The sequence below is a fragment of the Elgaria multicarinata genome, chromosome 1 (assembly GCF_023053635.1).
Source record: "Elgaria multicarinata webbii isolate HBS135686 ecotype San Diego chromosome 1, rElgMul1.1.pri, whole genome shotgun sequence".
Classification (NCBI taxonomy): domain Eukaryota; kingdom Metazoa; phylum Chordata; class Lepidosauria; order Squamata; family Anguidae; genus Elgaria; species Elgaria multicarinata.
This window is the reverse complement of record NC_086171.1, coordinates 17,068,651-17,082,585: the sequence shown is the minus strand read 5'-3', so window position 1 is coordinate 17,082,585 and position 13,935 is coordinate 17,068,651. Positions and strand designations below refer to the sequence as shown.

The window sequence follows — 13,935 nt, the reverse complement described above, 5'->3', positions numbered from 1 at the left end:
TTTGGGCTGCATTAATAGAAGTATAGCTTCCAAATCGCATGAGGTACTGGCTCCCCTCTATTCAGCACTGGTTAGGCCTCATCTAGAGTACTGCGTCCAGTTCTGGACACCAGACTTCAAGAAGGATGCAGACAAGCTGGAGCATGTTCAGAGGAGGGCAACGAGGATGATCAGGGATCTGGAAACAAAGCCCTATGAGGAAAGACTGAATGAACTGGCCATGTTTCACCTGGAGAAGAGAAGACTGAGGGCAGACATGATAGCACTCTTCAAATCCTTGAAAGGTTGTCACACAGAGGAGGACCAGGATCTCTTCTCAATCCTCCCAGAGTGCAGGACATGGAATAATGGGCTCAAGTTACAGGAAGTCAAATTCCGGCTGGATATCAGGAAAAACTTCCTGACTGTTAGAACAGTATGACAATGGAACCAATTACCCAGGGAGGTTGTGGGCTCTCCCACACTAGAGGCATTCCTGCACTGAGCAGGGGGTTGGACTTGATGGCCTTATAGGCCCCTTCCAACTCTATTATTCTATGATTATGTGATTCTATGAAGATTACTGGGAGGGTGCTGTTGCACTCGTGTCTTGCTAGTGGGTTCCTGGCTGACAGCTGATTGGCTGGAGTAGATGGACCCTTGGTCTGATCCAGCATGGCTCTTCTTATGTTCTTGAGGATCTGACTCTATATAAGTCAGCTTCCTATGTGTTCCCAGATTTGATCTCTCCATATCGTTGGCTGCTGTTGTCATGGAATGGCAAAACAATGAAACTTTTGGCCCTTAGGCACAGGTATATTACAGGTATATTATGGAGGAGGAGCTAGATCTGTGGCTGCTATTTTCCAGGGGCAGTTGTAGATTTAGTGTAACATCTGTTTTGGTCTTTAGCTATAGAAAAAAGGTTCCATGATTAAAGGGCTAAACATCTCAGCACCAACAGTGAAACATACAGGTAACCTTTGTCTCCTTCCTATTCCCAGACTTCCCCCTATCTTCTTAGTCCAGCTTTCCACAACAACTCCTAGCATTCCTGATGATTGGCTGTGTACCTGGGGCTGATGGGAGTTGGTCCAAAACCTCTGGAGGGCTCCATGTAGGGGAAGGCTGTCCTAGTCCTGTCAACCTGGCAAGAACTAGACTGCAACTCTTTGTGGGAGGTGGCATTCTGACATGCTGTCTAGGTTGGATGATGAAACTGATTTTTCTTTTAAAGGATTGAGAGGGGGAAAACACTCCTTCACATTCGGATGTCAAGCTAAGCCACCCTGCAACCACCCACTGTGGCTTAGCATGACATGCGAACCAGGTCAATGAGCTTGAATTGTTTTATCACTGTTGTTTTTAAATGATTGATTTTACCATATTTGATCATGGTTTTATCTTGTAAACTGTTTTAGAATTTTTTAAATGAAAAGCAGTATAGAAATTCTCTGAAATACTATTTATTTATTTATTATTTATTTATTTATTACATTTCTATACCGCCCAATAGCCGGAGCTCTATATATAGTTTGTTTTACTGTGATTTTATATTGATGCAGTTATTATTTTCTTGTACACCACCCTGAGAGTTTTATTGAAGGGTGGCCCTAAAAAATGAAAATATTTTAATCAATCAATTAATTAAATAAATAAATTGTTGGGTTCAGCCACTAAGATTTGAACCCTATATGTTTCTTTTTAAGAATGGAGCTGAAATAGGGAAACTGCTAAAATGGGGTGTGGTTTTCTAGCTATTGAGTCACTTTGCTTCATACTCATACTACTAACCCGTTAAAGCTGCATTTCTAAGTACACTTACATTGTAACCCAAGAATGATATACATGTATGAATACATGTACATTGATTTCAATGGAATTTACATCTGAGTCTGTGAGTTTTGGATTGTAGCCTACTTTGGAAATAACTCCTGGTGAACTCAGGGGTTCTTACTTACTTCTGAGTAAACATCTTAAACAATAGGCTGTCGGTCTATTTATCTTTGTCCTTTCTTCTTCATCTTGTTTCCAACTCTTATACTTAAATGGGCATCCGTCTTTAATTTGTTGCTTTGCTGGAGACGAATGTGAAGATTTGAGACTAAGAAATAAGCATTGTGACTATGAAGTGTTCCTTTCCCCAGGCCTACAAAAACAACATAAATGAGCAGTTGGTAAAGCCATCAGCTTCTCTTACTGAAGCATACAGCAAACATGTGCTGTGACCTTAGCCTTTTGCCTTTGATTTACAGCTGCCTTGGAAAGCAACTTAACAAGGTGGCATGGAGCTTCAAGAGCAGTTGAAGTCAATTTATTGTCTAAGTGTTATGGATGTTAATTAGATTAGGAATATGCTGAGGCTATTACAGTTGTAGGGAGAGAATGGTGAGAGAACACTTTGAAACTCCATTTTTGTGGCATAAAACACAGGAAAAAGGAGAAACCCTACACCCCAGGGTTCCATTGGATTCCACATAATTGTAGAAGATCCAATAATAATAATGTTTTGGAAAGACCCAAGAAAGTACCAGACATGTTTTTGTTTTGTTCTTTTATAAATTACCCCTATTATTCTTGTATTGTTTTCACTATAATCATGATGACTGTTAGAGGGTTTAATGGGGAAAATGCAAGCAAAGAACATTTTCTACATAGTGCGGGTTATAAATCAATAATTCAAGTTTGATTGAGAAAATAATAATGATCAATATATTATCTTTACAAATTGGAAAGAAAACCATTTTAAAACAATGTACAGGTGGCATCTTTCACTGTTACGTTTGGAAATGTGGAATGATAGGAGTAGATTAAATGTTTGCTGGTAGGATTGTGGCCTTATTTCTAAATTCTGGAGACAAATAATCCAGATGATGGAAAGAATGCTTGGGTTCCCATTGCCTGCATATCCGTTAATAGCACTTTTGGGTGTCTAGGTAAAGCCATAAGGAAAAAGGATTAAGAAAAAGGTTAGGAATTTGTTAAGTGTCACTAAAATATAGATTGCTAAGAAATGAAAACGTTCTATTGCACCTCCTGTGGAAGTCTATGGAGAGGGAAACACAGACATAGTAAGGCTGAGAAAATGAATTCAAATGATTCACATTTTATGACAAATGGTATATAATCATTTTTGGTATGTGTGACTTTTTGTCATAAATGGTATGCACTGACTATTTCTTAATAAAATTATTATTATTATATTATTGTAACTCTCACTAGTGGCAGTTTTTCGAGATGGACGTGACGGGCTTTGCCAGGTCATGCTGTCTTTTACAGATTCAGGAATTTCCTGACAATTGAGCATGTTTTAATTATGACTGGTTTCTGGATGTTGGTAGGCCCAATTTCTGAAGGTTTTCTGTATAGTTTTTTGATGTGATTGATGTGACTAACTGATATGACTAACAGAATAATTGTGACCTTTTCCTGTTGCCATAGTTCTTTGACTTCCAAGGTCAGTGGTATATGTTTTTCTCTCTTTTCAGCTTCCTTTTCTACAACATTTTTTCATTAGTTATTGCTATGACAATGAGATACATGTGTTTTTCTTTTTTGACTATGACCATTATGTCTGGTCGGTTTTATTTTATTATTGTATTTATATCCTGCCTTTTTTCCTCCAAGGAACCCAAGGCGGCAATCATAATCCTCCTCTCCATTTTTTATCCTCACAACAACCGGTGAGATAGGTTGGGGTGAGAGTCTGCGACTGGCCCAAAGTCATCCAGTGGGTTTCCATGGCTGAGTGGGGACTAGAACCCAGATCTCCTGACTCCCAGTCCAACACTTTAGCCACTACACCACACTGGTCAGTTGCAAGGTATTGCCTTGTATGTATGAATGGTTCTGTCCTAGTATATTTCATGATCTGCATTTTCCAAGATTGTTTTGGTTGAGTATGTATAATATGGTGTAGGTTGTTTGATGAGGTTGAATTTGAATTTTGCAGCTATAGTATGTCTGTCTGTATAGTCCATTCCAGCCTGAATTTTACATCCTCCTGTTACATGGTCTATTGTTTCTTGGAACTGATGGCATTTCCTATATAAATCTGTTGTTACACTATTCTCTTTTATGATGTATTTTTGGTAGTTCTTGGTTGCTATAACTAGCTATTAGGAATCCTTCTGTTTCTGGAAATAGCTCACCCTTCCTGAGACACTTGTACGATTGTTGTTTATTTATGGTTTCTGTATTATGTTGTAGTGCTTCCCATGTAGCGCTTTTTATGCCCATTTTTTTCTTTTTTTGCAGTGCTAGGTTGAGTGGGGTGCTGAAGGAGAACGGGACCAGGCAGCATCGGCGGTGCTGCACCTCCTAGTCGAGGCTGGGCTGAAAGGTGGTGGCAGTGAAAGAGGAACAGCCCTCACTTGCTTGGAGCTTGCTCAGGCCAGCGAGTGGGGCATCGATGGCATGATTGTAGTCTTCCTTGGGAGGAACCTCCCTTTGCTGATGGCACTCTTCAAATAGAAGGATGCCGCAAAGGTGGAGAATGAAAAGTGGCTGAGCATCCAGTACAAGGCTGATGACGAGCAGCTGGACAATGTGTTTTTTTGCCGCCCCCCACACTTCAAGAAGCTGCACATCCAGACCCAGGCTGGGATCAAGTCTTTGCAGAGCCAAGAGAAACAGAAGCAGACCAAAAGGGCCTGGGACCACAGCGATGCCGACAGCATCCAATCTTCCTGCTCATCCATGGAGGGTGACGATCTCTTGCTCCAAAGCCAGACTCCATCATGCACAATGGAGATGACCTCCAAGGATGCCCTTCCCATCTGCACAGAGGTAATTTTTGTCTGTTTTTACTACGGCTTTATGAATGGGGGTGTTTTAGTGTGGAAGAATTCTCTGAGTGATTTTATCTGTTTAGCATGAATTGTGTTAATGTCCAGCAGACCTCCTCCTCCTTCTTTCTTGCTGATTGGTATCCTTTCAATGCATGAATTGTGATGGAGCATGCAGTTTTTCATAAGTTTGGTGCGACTGAGTCTGTTTATTTCTTCGAGTTCAGTGTGTGACCAGTGTATGATTCCGAATGAGTATGTGAGGATAGGTATTGCGTAGGTGTTGATGGCTTTGAAAATGTTTTTAGAGTTGAGTTTGGATTTTAGCATTTGTAATAGGCAGGTTTTATATTGCATTCTTAGGTGAGTTTTTACTGTGGAGTGGTTGTTGTGAGTGTAGGAGGGAGTGCAGAATAAAGACACAGATGCCAGAGCTTGGGTAAACTAGAGCCTCTTTATTAAATAATGCTGTATCTATCCCTCCCTGGATATGCACATGAAAGTGCAGGAATTACAACCTTAACTCAGGCCGCTTGCCCATCTTTAAGGGTGAGTCACTCTCAAAGCAAGGAGTCTGAAATTCCGGCTCCTTGCTTATGTGACACTATGTAAGTGTGGGGAGACCATGCCTCGACACCCCTCCCACTGCCATAAGGGACAGCGAGTAAGTGAAGACAGTGCGGTCTCCAAAGGCACACCATATCCTGACATGTGAGCCGCATAGCCCCCGAGGAGCAGGTCCTCTGGATATGCCCATCACCCCTAAATGAGTGCCAGAGTGCTCACCGTCCTCATCTAAACCGTCAATTCCCGCACATTCCCTGCCACCAATTAACCTAATTAAACACCCAACCAAAATAATGCCACCAGTATGAAGTAGGCAAAAACCCGAGGGGGAAAAATTCCTACTTAACCCTCCCTCCAAAGGGAGCAACTGGCTAATCCCATACTAGAAATGAGGTGGGAGGGTGGGTGCCGAAAACAAAAGAGGCCAAGCTTCGGGTGGGCCCGCCTTTTATAGGCGTGGCCCCGCCCTTGCTGCATGAGGCTCACGTTTGGAGCCTCGTGAGCCTCTTTACTCCTGCCCCACCCCATCACAACGGCTGCTTCCCGCCCAAACCGTTAGGTTGGGCAGGAAGCAGATATTTTCGTGTTTTGTTGGAATCCTAAATATTCCATTTTCTTCCACGTTACCTAATATTTTGTTATTTAGTGTTTCTGCTGTTTCTTCTTCTATCCATTTTCCTCTTTCTATGTGTAGCACCTTGCATTTTCCTATCCTGAATTATTATTATTATTATTATTATTATTATTTATTTATTTATTTATATAACACCATCAATGTACATGGTGCTGTACAGAGTAAAACAGTAAATAGCAAGACCCTGCCGCATAGGCTTACAATCTAATAAAATCATAGTAAAACAATAAGGAGGGGAAGAGAATGCAAACAGGTACAGGGTAGGGTAAGCAGGCACTGGGTAGGGAAAAACTAACAGTAGAAAGTAACAGTAGAAGTCTGCACAACATCAAGTTTTAAAAGCTTTAGGAAAAAGAAAAGTTTTTAGTTGAGCTTTAAAAGCTGTGGTTGAACTTGTAGTTCTCAAATGTTCTGGAAGAGCGTTCCAGGCGTAAGGGGCAGCAGAAGAAAATGGACGGAGCCGAGCAAGGGAAGTAGAGGCCCTTGGGCAGGCGAGAAACATGGCATCAGAGGAGCGAAGAGCACGAGCGGGGCAATAGTGTGAGATGAGAGAGGAGAGATAGGAAGGAGCTAGACCATGAAAAGCTTTGAAGGTTAACAGGAGAAGTTTATATTGGATTCTGAAGTGAATTGGAAGCCAATGAAGAGATTTCAGAAGCGGAGTAACATGGTCGGAGCGGCGAGCCAAGAAGATGATCTTTGCGGCAGAGTGGTGAACAGAAACCAACGGACTGATGTGAGAAGAAGGAAGGCCAGAGAGAAGAAGGTTGCAGTAGTCCAACCGTGAAATAACCAGTGCATGAACAAGCGTCTTGGCAGAAGAGACAGACAAAAATGATCGAATCCTGGCAATATTATACAGGAAAAATCGACAAGATTTAGCTACTGCCTCAATATGAGGAATAAAGGAGAGCGAGGAGTCGAAGATAAAGCCAAGGCTACGAGCTTCCTTGACCGGAGTAAGCGTAACATCATTGACAGTAAGAGAGAATGAGAGATGAGGAGAAGGTTTAGGAGGAAAAACAAGCAATTCAGTCTTTGCCATGTTAAGCTTCAAGCGACGATGAAGCAGCCAAGCTGAGATATCTGAAAGACATGCCGAGATACGATCGTGAACATCAGGAGAAAGTTCCGGAGATGACAGATATAGTTGTGTATCATCGGCGTACAGATGATATTGGAGGCCATGAGATTGAATAAGCTTGCCCAAGGGCAACATGTATAAGGAAAACAACAATGGGCCAAGCACCGAGCCTTGCGGAACCCCTACTGAAAGGGGAAAGGAGGAAGACGAGCTGCCATTAGCCAACACGCTGAAAGAGCGACCCGCTAGATAGGAGGCAAACCAGTTATAGACAGAGCCACAAAATCCAAGGTCATGAAGGGAATCTAAGAGAAGATCATGATCAACCGTGTCAAAGGCTGCAGTTAGATCAAGGAGAATAAGAACGGAATAATGGCCTTTAGACTTGGCAGTAAGGAGATCATTGGTGATCATTGGTGATCTTAGTAAGGGCTGTTTCGGTGGAATGCAGAGGACGGAATCCAGATTGAAATGGATCCAAAGCAGAGTTACTAGAAAGAAAGTCAAGACAGCGAGAGTAGACCGCACGCTCCAGGATCTTTGAAACAAACAAATTCAATTTTCATGTCTGTCAACAGTTCTTCAGTGATTTGCAGGAGGCTTCTGTGTCAATGTTGAAGCATAAATTTTGGTGTCATCCATGTACAGGAGCTGATCGATTCTGTGCTTTGCTTGTTTCTGGTGTTTTATGTTGTTGTTGTGGTTGTTAAGGGTGTTGGATAGTGTATTGAGACACAGGCATAACCACAGAGCGCTGAATGCATCACCTTGAAATATGTCAAATGTTATATTTATTTTTTTCTGTCTGTATATGATCCTTGTCTGCTGTTAGGTGGGTTGTTGTTCTCAATGTCTCTATGATTGTTGTCAAAATGTTTTGGATTGAGGGATGTATATATATATATATATTCAGCCAACTTTATGGGATGGAGTCGAAAGCAGGTGTGGAGGTTTCTTTGCTGTTTTCCTGCTTGCTTCATGATGACTGTCTATTATTAACTGTTCTTTGCATTCTTTGCTGTTCTTTTCACATTATTCTTGTTCTTCTGTGAGTATATTATGTAGGGTGAGATGTGCTTCAATTTTCTGTGTGAGTGTGGCAGTTATAATTTTGTAGAGTGTTGTAAGGTATGTTGTGTAGAGTGTTGAAAGGCATGTTAGCTGGGTTTTGGGTGTCTGGAGTTTTTGGTTTAATGTAGGTTTTGCTTTCAGTAAGAAGTATAGGGAATAAGTGTGGGTGTTCTGTGACAGTGTTGATCTGTTGAGCAAGGTAAGGAAATCAAAAGCAACTGTGAAGTATTTAGGCTCAATGGAAAGCAATTAAGTGCAACTCAGTAAATAGAAAGCAAACTTGCCGGTTAAAATCAAAGATTAAGAGTTCAAGTTAAAAAGTTTTAAAAATAGAAAACCAAAAATTAAGTCAAAATATTAAAAACAAAAGGCAAAAACCTTCCACGGACAGCAGCAGATAGCCCTTCAACTTCCTTGCTGTCAAGGGCACCAAGGTAAAAATTATTTATACACATTAAAAACAACGGCTTATCTCAGTTTTCAGTGGGATTCGCTCAAGGTAACAAGCCCATAAAATAGAATAGTTGAGAGTAAATAAGGTGGGAAGAAAAAGAAAATACGTGCACAAAATAGAAAATATGTAAGCAAGTTGAGCAAGGTATTCATGTGTTGATGTAAACTGTTTGTACCAATATTTTTTTTGAATTTGGTCCAGACTGGGTGCTTGCTAGTGTGTGTGTCCTGTGTATTGGATTATTATTATTATTATTATTATTATTATTATTATTATTATTATTATTATTATTTGGATACCCACAAGCACTGTTCACAGAGAAAAATCAAATCTAACAAAACGTTTAACTAAACTTTGGCTGGGTTACTTTTAACTGTAGGTGTCTCTTAATCCCTTCATGGTTTATTTACAGGCCATTTGTTGCTGGCAAATTATTATTATTATTATTATTATTATTATTATTATTATTATTATTATTATTTATTTGTATCCCACCTTTTGCCCAATACTGGGCCTCAAGGCAGTATTATAAAGTTTAAAACATACATTCTAAAACATAGGAACTCGCCTTGGTATCACCCCCTTTGGAGGTGACCCCACTGGTGGCGCACTCACCCCCAAAGGAGCCTGCCTCTTAAGCTCCCAGTCCCAAAAAGTTGTTGCAGCTGGGGATGAGATGGTTCTGTGCTGGGAGCCTGAGTCTGCTAGGAGGCAGTTGGAAGGTTCCGCAGACTAGGCAAACCCCCAAGGCAGGACAACAGCAGCCGCACATCATTGTACTTTGGCCTGAAACTGTGTTTATAAAGGTGTACAGAGACTTTTTTGTGTGCCTATTTCATTTTGCTCCAACTTGCAATGAATTATGTTTGTTTAATTATACTTGACATTTTTATATTAAAAATAAAACGTTATAGTACATTGTTATAGAAGGTAGCCTAATTCAAGAAGAAGAAGAAGAAGCTGCTTTATGGACATAAAAAACAACTCCTGAACTGTTGTTATTCATGGAATCTGTGTGTCGGGAGCTTTCCCATGAAGTGTGTTTCATGCAAATCGGTCACAGCACTCAAAAAGGCATGACCAACTAACTCCCGACTTTGAATTCTCTATATAAGATGATGATGATTTAGAAAAGATGTAGGAATATTTGAACCTCTTGCATGTCCTCTTTAAATATTTCAGTCCCATGCCTACAATGCTATTGATATTGCAACTCCATACTGGAGTCTCCTGCAGAGTCTCTTGGCTTCCAACATTCAAAAAAAAAAAAAAGTTAAGATTTATTTACTTGTCAGGTTTCTAAATTTTGAGATGATGATGATGATGATACCTGAATGAACTCTGGGTAGAGCTCTCTGAGGATAGTGCTGAGCCATTTGGGGTGGGCCTAAAGGTATATCTCAGTGGTATTTGACAGTAGTTTGGAAGCCAAGCTCTGCACAACATCTTTCTAACTTGTGTCGTTTCTGTTACTGATTTTGAATGTGATTTTGCCTGCAATCCTATGGACCCTGGGAGAGCATCCCAAGGGCAATTGGATAGGAACATAGGAAACTGCTTTATACTGAGTCAGACCATTACTCTATATAGCCCAGTATTGTCAACACTCACTGGCAGGGTCTGTTCCTCTGACCACCAACTGTTTCATGGTTACCCAGCTTTTGTGCAGTTCCCCACCACTACCACCACACACACACACACACACATTCTAGAGTGTAGAAATGCCTCTCCTAAGACTTAGTTACTGGTAGGAAGACTTTTAAGCTTAAATACGCTGGTATTTTTGGCCTCATCTCTTTCAACACCCATTAGACTACAACTCCCATTATCCCCCAGCCAATATGGGGGAGTTGTAGTTCAAGTTGTAGTGCAACACATTCAGAGAGCACCAGGTTGGGACAGATCTTGGGCACTGCTGATTGAACTTACACTTTCTACAGCCATGCTGTTGAACTATTTACCACTTGTGTGGCATTTAAGATACAAAGCATCCCATGGTCTGAAATAATCCTAAAGCTTTTTTCAGGATATCTGTTATGACCATTTTATTTCATTTGTTTAGAAAACTTAATACATTTCCTATTTCACTAAATACACTGACTTCAGGGAGGGGGTAATGGAACAAAAAATCTAAGCAAGTATGATTACAGATACTGTATATCACTTGCATCTGTGTGGTTTCCAAATGAAACTTGTGACTCTTGGGAGAGAGAGAGAGAAAATCAACAAGGAGGTAGTTTAAAAATAACCTTTGTTTTCAGCTTTTAAAGCCATGTGTGTGGGAATGTTCCCTGCATTTTTTGACCCACTTTCTTAAGGTTGGTTGCTTAATAGCAACAAAATGTAATCAGCAAGGTCGTAGCTGTAAGTTAACCACTCATATATCATGCTAAAGATGCAGGCATTTCATTTATAACACCTCCCCATATAAATATCCAAAGTGGAAATGGATTGTAAGCTACTTGCTTGTCAGGCTGTGTGTTTGACCTTCCTGGTACACCATAGGCAAAACAGAAAACCTGATTTTGGCTCTGTTACAAATTGCTATACAGACTTTACATTATCACTTGCTAAGACAGAAGACTTTTCCAAAGATGGAAAAGTCTAGGAAATTTTGAATTACTATTTGCTAAGAAGGAGATATTTTCTAAAGGTGGGGAATTCTGGGAAATTTTGAATTGGGCATGTTTGAACTACCAGGTGAACAGCACAGGGATAAAGTAGAAGTATAATATTCACTGGTAAACATTTGCTTTCCTTGTCAACTTGGAGCAACAAGTTTCCCTCAGAAACAAAAAAGAGTCAGTCACTCAGAAACATGTTTCTAGATGGACGGCTCCTAGCACCACCAAAGAGAAGCAAGTCCAGAAGGCCTCAGTGGTAGGATGTTTTATAACAGTAGTGACAACTGTTGTGGCCTACAACACACTCCATATAGTTTTCAACCCATTTTCAAAGTGTCATATCCTGCTTGGTGTATATCTGGCCATGTTAGCCAGCCATGTGAGAGGAATAGAAAGGAATGCTTTCACTGGGTCTTTATGACAGCCAGGGACAGTTTTTCAGTTAAATTGTTTATGCTCCACTTAAAAGTTAAAGAAGGTTGCTCTATGTTTTTGTAAATTATAGTAAATAACTGTTGAGTCTGAAGTCATGTGGTGTGTGCTATTTCCCATATACAAAACATGTAAACACCTGTGAATGAGGCAGGGTGATGGGATCATAAAGCCTCATCTGGAAGCACCATCTTCATGTGCAGAAGTACATTTCTTCATCCCATCTTTTCTGATTCTCAGCAAAGCGTGGGTAAAAATGATTCACGGGAAGACAGGCGCCCAGTTAATTCTAGCCCTAAGCTTGTGACTCTGAACTAGAGGGGTATCATATGAACCACACTGGGGCCAAAATATGAGCAGCAGGTTGGCTACTGCAGATTGACAACTGTACCTGATAGCTGCATTATATCCTGTCACCCAGTGCTTCTCCAAAAGGATCTTTAAGTGTTGCAAATGCTGAAGACTCCCTGCCAGAGATAGGCTTGTGACTGTTACAAAAGGGGATCTAAAACACTGTTGATAGAGATGTGTTCAATGCCTGAGACAATTTAGGAATGGACTCTAGTAATCAAACAGAGGTCTCTCTTAAGAGAATTTTGTAGGCCCGAACAGAAAACGTTTGTCTTCTCTCACAGGAAATCTAATGCACCACTTAGGCAGCACGATATATTCAGCTGTGCCGTCAGGACAATAAACATGTATCTTTTGATCTGCAAGGCAACAAATATATGAGTTGTCATTTTGCTCTGGAATGGAACGAGACACAAATCTGCAAGAGGTGAGTCTATGCCCCTGGAAGACTTCTCCACATCCTAAATTTTGCCAAGCTGAGACTGGGGGAATTTCCAATAAATATGTCTAACAAACCCATAAAAAGTTCCAACTAGCATGATGACTTAAGTCCTAATGTCAAAACACAGAACCGCATAGGCCGTGTTGCATGATTTTTTGGCTCGCGCACTGCAAATTAAATCTCAGTAGAACCATTGCTTTTGCAAACAGAACCAAAAAATAAAATAAAATACACCCTTGAAGTCTATCTATAAGGAGAGAGAAATGCAGAATAAGCTGTCCTGGAATCTTGGGCCAAAGGTAACATTTTAAAATATTTATTATTTAAGCAATCAAATTGGGACAGCCTATTCTGAATGCTCGATAACGCGGTACCTTTGGACCGCATTGTCCTAGAATTTCCTCTTGCCATCCACAGAGAGATACAATATTTCATAGAGCACTTCTGTTTACAAAGCCAAGGGCCTCACTTAAGCAACATTGGCTGAAAAAGAGTGCTGTTCGGAGGAAATGTGAGTGGGTTGGAGCGGGGATCCCTGTAGAGCTAACTTGGCAAGGCTAGAGATCCTGCCTCTGTCTGATATTAAAAGTGAGTCATCAGTTTACCCACACAGTGGGGCTTCTCTCTGGCCTTCTCACAGTGAGCAACTTGACAGAGCTCCAGAAGATTCAAGCCTGGCTTCTATAATTAATAATAACTATCTGAAAGAAGCTTGTTGTTAAGAAATCCTTGCTTTATACATGTGGCTACTGTCAAGAGCAAGCCATTGATAAATAATGAAAAATGCAGATCAAACCCACCACTTGGAAGGATACCTTCATTGCAATCCCATAGATGTTTAGCTGAGAGTAAGTCCTGTGGAAGTCAATAGGGCTTATTCTAAGTCGGCATCTATATAACTGTGCCACATTTTTAAAAAAGTTTTGCAATGAAGATCTGTTTCCAGATCTTTTAAAATCATTTAAAAGTTCAGTGTACTCAGGGTGGGCCCAACCTAGGCCACTATTCCTAAAAGAAAATATTGTAGACCTGGAAAAAGTGCAGAAAAGGGCAACTAAAATGATCAAGAGGCTGGAGCATCTGCATTGTCAGGGAAGGATACATCAGCTGGGATCGTTTAGCTTGGAAAAACGGAGGGTAAGGGGAAACATGAAAGAGGTGTACAAAATTATGCATGGTGTGGAGAATGTGGATAGGGAGACATTTTCCTCCCTCTCTCAAAATACTAGACTGGGAGTCATCCCATGAAGCTGATTGGTGGGAGATTCAGAACAGATAAAAGGAAGTACTTCTTGACACAGCATGTAGTCACACTATGGAATTCACTACCACAAAATACAGTGATAGCCAACAATTTGGATGGCTTTAAAGTGGGTTGGATGAATTCCTGGAGGCGAAAGCTCTCAGTTGCTACAGGTCCTGATGGCTGTGTGCTACCTCCAGTATCCGAGGCAGTAAGCCTGTTACTCCAGTTGCTGGGGAACATGGACAGGAGGGTGCTGTTGCACCC

The 13,935-nt window shown here is 40.8% G+C and overlaps 1 pseudogene; it reads left to right on the top strand.

Annotated features, from left to right (window-relative positions):
- Positions 1–3,216: 3,216 nt before the first annotated feature.
- On the top strand, positions 3,217–7,548 carry LOC134413414 (NHS-like protein 3; annotated as a pseudogene).
- The last annotated feature ends 6,387 nt before the right edge of the window (positions 7,549–13,935 follow it).